This window comes from Lissotriton vulgaris, chromosome 4_1 (assembly GCF_964263255.1).
Source record: "Lissotriton vulgaris chromosome 4_1, aLisVul1.2, whole genome shotgun sequence".
Lineage (NCBI taxonomy): Eukaryota > Metazoa > Chordata > Amphibia > Caudata > Salamandridae > Lissotriton > Lissotriton vulgaris.
Genome location: NC_141691.1, coordinates 18,078,874 through 18,086,405, shown reverse-complemented (window position 1 = coordinate 18,086,405; position 7,532 = coordinate 18,078,874). Strand labels below are relative to the sequence as shown.

Genomic DNA, 7,532 nt, shown 5'->3' with positions numbered 1-7,532 from the left:
TGGCAGTATTGCAGCAAATTCGCAAATTCGTGAAGCGTTCCATATTTTTCCGGCAGGGCCAAGAATAGACCAAACAGGAGAACCTGAGAAAGGGGAGCAGTTAGAGGACTAATGTTCCTAGATAAACACCATGCAACAAATTTATCCCAGTGGGCCGGCGTATACCCACTTGGTGGAGGTATGCCTCCGGGTTCCACAGCATTGATTACTTTCAAAGCATTCATGACCTCGCGCACACCTCATGTGTTACCTTGCACTTTGTAGACCTTGCCTTCAAAGTTAATTCCTCTCTCGACCTCGTGCTTGGCTTCTTACAGCTTGTTTACTTTCTATGCACAGTCTTTTTTACAGCCTCTCGCTGGAATGTTGCTCTCTCTCGTCTCTCTTGTGCAATTACTCGAGCATTAAACTAATTTAAAATTCAACTTGGTAAACATGAGCTCCGAGATAACGATAATAGTTACTTAACTCGAGTTGGCTCTAAAACGCACATCAAAATTAATGATGATTTCATGTTGTAAACCACAGAAAAAAATTACATTTAGTTTCTAGTGGCAAAATGAGTAACTTACTCTTTGAAAGCTCACAGCAACGCAAGTTCACCTCAATGATTGTACCATTAAACTTTTAGCTTTGCCAAAACAACTTGTTCCTTTTCAATGAGGCATATAAAAAAATGGTGGAATTACTCACAGTTCCAAAACTTAAAGATCATTAGCAGGACTCTGTTGTAGGCAAGAAGTCACAACGACCATAATAGAATATAAAGAAGTTGTAGTATTTATTGAGAGCTACAGGCATCAGCTGGTGTCCCTCTCCTGGCTAGCAAGCAACTGTCATAAGAGACCAAGAGAGAGAACACCCAAGACGGGAAAGATCTAAAAGGAACTAACAAGTTAAAGGGGCAGTGAACAGAAATAAATTACAAGATACAACATATCCTCATTCCTTCAGTAAAAGAGAAACGAAAAAAATAAAAAAACAATAAAGAAAGAGAACAAAGAAAACATCTAAGGATCATCGCAAAAATAATCACGCAAGTAAGAAGGTGGTTTCCGGTTTCTGCTCATCGGGCCACACCCACGTTCAGATTGATCATCATTCACCACCTTACCACTTGCAACCATTCCACCCACATCCCCATTGGCATGTCTCTTGTAAAGTGCCACTCTTCTGAGGTTCCAATGTTCCCCATTCTCCAAAATAACATACCTTTCAAGAACAGATTTTACCTTATACGGACCTCTGAACTTGGTCAAGCCACCTGAAATACGTCCAGGTTTTACTTTGACCAAATCATTCACCCTAATTCTCTTTTTCAAATCCAGCCCTGATTTTACAGCCTCCTTCAACCCACTGGGATTCCCCACACTCTCACACTCCTTCATCCACGCAGGGATCAGATTGGTGCCAGCTGTTCTACCTCTCATTACATTAAAAGGAACCATGCATGAAGAATAGTTCTCAGTCGTGCGGTAAGCCCAAACTAACTCCTCCACCATGCTTTTCACGGAACCACCAGTAGCCATAGCCATTTGTATGGCACCCTTGACCATGCGGTTAGCCCTCTCGACCATTCCATTGCCCTGTGGGTTGTAAAATGATGTTCTGCAATGGACAATACCACAGGCACACAGGAACTTCTTCATTTCCTCTGAAGTCAACTGAGTTCCATTGTCAGTAATGAGCTTCAAAGTAAACCCTTCCTCCCTAAAAATTTCAGTCAAAAGTTGAATTGTCACTCTTTTGGTTATTTCCCTGCAAAACTTGCCACTAACCACCTAGAATAAACATCAATTAGCACAAGGGCAAATCTCAAATCAGGATAAAGGGCATTGAAAGGACCTACAAAATCCATGCAGAACGAATGCCACGGAGCAAGCGGATCCTCAATGGACCCATGATGTACCTGACTGCCCAATTTAAGCCTTTTCTCACTCTCTATACAATCAGAACACCTCTCCACCCAATCTGAAACATGTTAATCCATTGAGGGCCACCAAAAATATTCCCTCAGCCTTTTTTTGTAAGTGATTGTCCCAAATTGCCTTCGTGAGCCAACTTGAACAAGGTGAACCTTAAATCATGTGGGGGAATGAATTTGTCACCTTTCATTATCATACACTGATCTCCATCCAAAATGGATAAATCATCCAACACCTTCAAGTACGGCCTGACAGCAAGCTCAAGAGTACTCTCACGCCTGCTTCCCTTGACGATCAACTCCTTCACCTTAGTCAATACACCGTCTCCAGCCATGCACTCATCCCATTTCTCCTTTCCAATCGCACCCGAACAAAACTCCACCACATCTCCAACCGGTGCCACTGAACCCTCACACAATGAGGATTCGACACCCTCCCGATCGACATCCTGCCAGGGAAGTGGGAGTCTCGACAAACCGTCTGCCAGGTTATTCCTCCAACCAGGTATATACTCCACTTTAAACAAATATTCTTGGAGTCTTGCAGCCAACCTCGCCAGTCTCGCCGGGCCTTTGCCTGCCCCACCCGGCGACAATATTCTCACTAAGGGTTTATGATCAGTTTGCAACCTGAAAAGAGATCCCCACATATACATCCTGAAATAAGCACACCTCCAAGCTGCAGCAAGTGCCTCTCTCTCTATAATAGAGTAGTTCCTCTCCGAAACAGTAAGAGACCTTGATGCAAAGGCTACCGTCTTTAAATCATAGGAATGAACTTGGGCAAGCACAGCCCCCAAACCAACACCGCTCGCATCAACAAGCAAGACAGACTCTAAGTTGGTATCAAAAGGTGTCAAAATACCAGCCTCACATATCTCTTTCTTTATATCGACAAACGCACCTTCCTGTTCTTGTCCCCAACTAAACTTACAACCCTTCCTGAGCAAAAGTCTAATATTCTCTGTCTTATCCGCAAAATTCCTAACAAACTTTGCATAATACTCAATGAGACCAAGAAATGACCTCAACTGGACCCTATCAACAGGTGCAGGCGCCTTCCTTATGGCTTCCAATAAATCACGCTTGGGCTTAATCCCATCCGCCGACAAAGTATAGGCCAGGTACTCCACTTCTTCCACTGCAAACTTGCATTTATCCTTCCTTAAGGTTAAACCAGCCAACTCCATCTTATTCAACACAGCCTTCAAGATCACATCATGTTCTTCCTTTGTTCTACCAAACAACAGTACCTCATCTTGAAAATGAACAACATTTTCCACACCACTTGACACAGTACCCATCATCCGTTGAAACACTCCTGCCGCCGACGCTAACCCAAACGGCATCCGGGTAAACTGGAAAATGCCTTCAGATGTAATAAATGCCGTCAGATGTTTTGACTCTTCATGGAGTTTTATCTGATGGTAGGCACTCCGCAGATCTAACTTGCTGAAGAACCTACCACCTTTCAACAACAGCACCAACTCATTTATATTGGGCAGGGGAAACCCATCCACAATGATATTACGGTTAAGTGTGCGTAAATCAACACAGAATCTGTATTTGCCGTCAGATTTGGTTGTGATCACGACTGGCGAAATCCAACTCGAGGTTTCTATGTGCTCAATTACTCCCTGTTCCAACATTTCACCCAGCATCCTCTTAACTTCCGCCCTTGCTACGATGGGTACCTTCCTGACCTTGTGCTGCACTGGAACAGCATCTGGTTTCAACATGATCTTATGTACGTAGCCTTTCAACTCATCAATCTCCCCCTTGAGGAGCTCAGGCATGCCATCAACAATTGATAAGGTGGGTACCTCATCCACCACCATGACCTGGTCTTCAGCCCTCGGGTTTAACACGATATGAAGGTCATACTGATGTCCCCAACCCAATATGGCTGGGCCTCACTGCGCAACATACACCTTGCCCCTCAAAGTTCTGCCTTTGAATGAAATATTAGCAGACATGTACCCCACTATCACTATCCTCTCACCTTGAAACCCACCTGGATTGATATCCTTCGGTTCCAACTCAACTACTGGCCAATTCACTCTAAATAAGCACACAGGAATAATAGTCCAGAACGAACCTGAATCCACCATCAACTCTACAAGCACGCCATCAATCACAAACATAGCTTTTGGCCTCACTCGCCTCCTAGGATTCGTGTCCAACTCCTCATCACTCACACACAGAATTTTATTTTCACCCTCAACATTATCAACTGTTGCGACATCAGCTTGTTCGGGTTGAACAACCGCAATCTTCCCTCTTGGCACGACCTTGCACATTCTAGAAAAATGGCCCCGTTTCCCACATTTCAGACAATCCTTGTCTAATGCAAAACATTTCTTATAGTCAGCTGTGTGATATGTGCTGCCACAACTTGAACACACTCTGTCTCTGCCCTTATAACTTTCTCCATTCCCATAGGTACTGTTCATTTTTTTTCCAACATACTTTTCACTTCTCTCATAAGGTTTCTTGCCACCCACAGCTCCTACTTCCTCAATTACATCCACACACGACACATTCTCCTTTGAACTCTCTTTACGTTCCATCTCCTTCATGCATGCACCAGATTCTTCAACAATCTTAGCAATGTCAATTGCATTCTGCAACGAGGGATTCTTCGCCGCCCACAACTTCTCTTGCATCTTCTAGTTCCCACATTGAACGATGAGTTGATCCCTAATCATTTCGTCCCTGATGTTCCCAAAGTTGCATTTCAACTATAGCTCCCGTAGACGAGTAACAAATTGATCCACACTCTCCGCTTGACGTTGAGGTTGGGTGTAAAATTTATGTCTTGCCATAAATATGTTAACTTCCTTAGAGTACCTCTTCTTCAAACGCGCTTTGGCCTCCAAGTACACATTAGAAATTGTCCTTCCCTCTGCATTAGTTCCTGGGGACAGGAACTTAAAAGCATGTTGTCCTTCTTTCCCCAAGGTGCTCAATAGTAACGCCTTTTTCCTCGTTGCGCTTAAATCCTTGCTATCAATTGCCTCAATGTAGTTTTCAAACACCTCTATCCATTCCTCCCATTCTATTGGAGGTTCCCCACTTTGCTGCAAAAACAATGGTGGCTTAACTACACTATTGCCTTCCATAATAATGCTTGTGGCGTGTTTCCACTTGTTAACCTTTGCTTCTGCTTGTGCTTGTGCTGCGCTTGTTAACCTTTGCTTGTGCTTGTGCTTGTGCTTGTGCTTGCGCTGCGCCACAATTGTACCCCTCAGATATACAATTTTGTAGTGACAGAAACTCCTTCTTTTTTCTATTGAAAACTGCTGCTCCTCGATTTACAATAGACACCCTGAGTTACCAGAGACAGTACATTCACAAGATTACTCACAAGACTATCTTCTCTTCGTTGAATCACTGTCCCGTGTCTCCCTTCGTATTCACTCCGCGTCGCTTAGCAACGCTCCCTGTTGAAGGAAGCAGAAAATGTCCGCCGTTACGTGGAGAAATCGGCAGAGCGCAGCGTGCAGCGTGATTCGTCAACACCCACATCGCCTAGTAATGCTCCTTGTTGTCGAAAGCCGTTCCGTGTAGAAGGCGTCAGAGCGCAACGTGATGCGTGTTACGTCAGCACCTGGTGAAAGAAACAACAATGTCCGCGCCCTCAGCGTTCTCCAGAAGGCGTTCTCCTGAAGAACTCCTACTCGTGCCAGGCGTTGGTTCCTTTCAAATGTCGCACACAGGAGGTAAGCGTTTTTACACCAGTACTGCTGAAACCATGTACAGCGGTTTCCCTCCAAGTCGTTACTTGAACAGCAATACTTCCCACGTCATGCTCAGTTTCCCTTGTCACACGGTAGTGCGAGATACAATATTATCAAATATTACTCACTCCGTGATTCTTCAGTACCTCGTCAGTTTACACTTGTCTCCTCTTATAACCGATTTTCAGCAAGCACTGGAAACACTTCAGCCTTGTCGCACAGCACGTTTTCTTCTACTACTTACACATTCCACCATGTCAATAATCTTCTTTTCCAAATACACGCGTGGTTCTCCCCACCAGCTGGCCAATCAGTAGCTTCTTTTCTTTTTTTCCTTTCTCAATGCTAGCCTTCCATCGCCAAAATGTTGTAGGCAAGAAGTCACAACGACCATAATAGAATATAAAGAAGTTGTAGTATTTATTGAGAGCTACAGGCATCAGCTGGTGTCCCTCTCCTGGCTAGCAAGCAACTGTCATAAGAGACCAAGAGAGAGAACACCCAAGACAGGAAAGATCTAAAAGGAACTAACAAGTTAAAGGGGCAGTGAACAGAAATAAATTCCAAAATACAACAGACTCCTTGGTGAGCTGCTTTTCCAGGGGTGGAGGTCACTCAGTAAGCTTCCCCCTGCACAGAACCTTGTTGCCAAAAATTGTAGTAACCACGCTAACAGTAGTTAGTAGGTAAAAGGTATTTATTCATGAGTATATCTTCATAGTTGTACAGCAACCTCTAGCTTCTTCAACTGTCTCTCTTTCCTAGAACTACTCAGTGATGTCATTCAATTACATCACCAATTTCTACAATAGAAGAAAGAAATCTCCACAGGTACCTGACAGTGAAGGGATGCGTACTAGAAAGATGGCTGACACTGGGGACTAATATCTGAACCTATCACAACTACCAACTTTCCCTTTGAGCCAAAAACACAAGTGACAACCTTCTTGCAAGTACACTTACCAGCATTGTCTGGATGACACTCTTCCTGGTGGTCTAGTTAGGCTTGGTGGGTGGAGGAGTGTACGTCTCACAAATTGAGCCTAAGCAAGCAAACCTCATTTCATTAAAGTAGTCTATCACAAAATGGTAGAAAACACAGTTTGTGATTTCATCTGACTATGGAGTAAATGTAGAAAATACATCAGTCAGACATTTTGCTCCTCACCGCCATTCACATGTGTATGATGAGCTGCGGACAAGAAACTCCTCACTCACATGATTCCCACATGTTTCTGGGTTAATAAACAGATGGTGAGTGTGTACGCAGCCACACCTATGTGATTGCTAAAGACAAGCACTAAGCCCAGTACATAGGACTAAAAAAAAAACATTTAGAGATAAAGAGTACATATGTCACCACGAATGTACAGATGTGCAAAAAATCTTTGTTCAGTGGCAGTATTGCAGCAAATGAGGTCTATCCGAGGCGTGATTATTGCTTACTGAAAACTTTACCCATACCCCAGCTGTCAACTTGAATATAAATGACCCCTGGGCTCCCCAGAGGCTAAACTCCAGAGTAGGTTGGCTTTAGCCCTGGGTCTCCTGACTACTTTTGGGCCTGGGCCTCCTAACTTCCTTTGCCCCCCCCCGGGGAGAGGTGGTATGTTGGCTTGCTGCAGCCACAGACTACTGGGGTAAGATACAGTCACTGACAGCCGAGCCTCAATCACAGGATGCCAAAAAAAAACAGCTTCCCTACCTCAAGGAAACGTCTTTGTAAAACCAAACCAAATGACTCAAGTTTCACCCAGAATCTTAAGGAGTTCACGAAATGCAGTCCCTGACTCAAAGTAATTTTTAAAGACACAAAAAACAGGCCTCATCACTCAATTTTTATGCAAAGGCCATTCTAATGTAAAGAA

At 43.9% G+C, this 7,532-nt stretch overlaps 1 pseudogene; it reads left to right on the top strand.

The window, feature by feature from the left end:
• The first annotated feature begins 7,048 nt into the window (after positions 1–7,048).
• LOC147718242 (U4 spliceosomal RNA) lies at positions 7,049–7,165 on the top strand (annotated as a pseudogene).
• Positions 7,166–7,532: the final 367 nt, after the last annotated feature.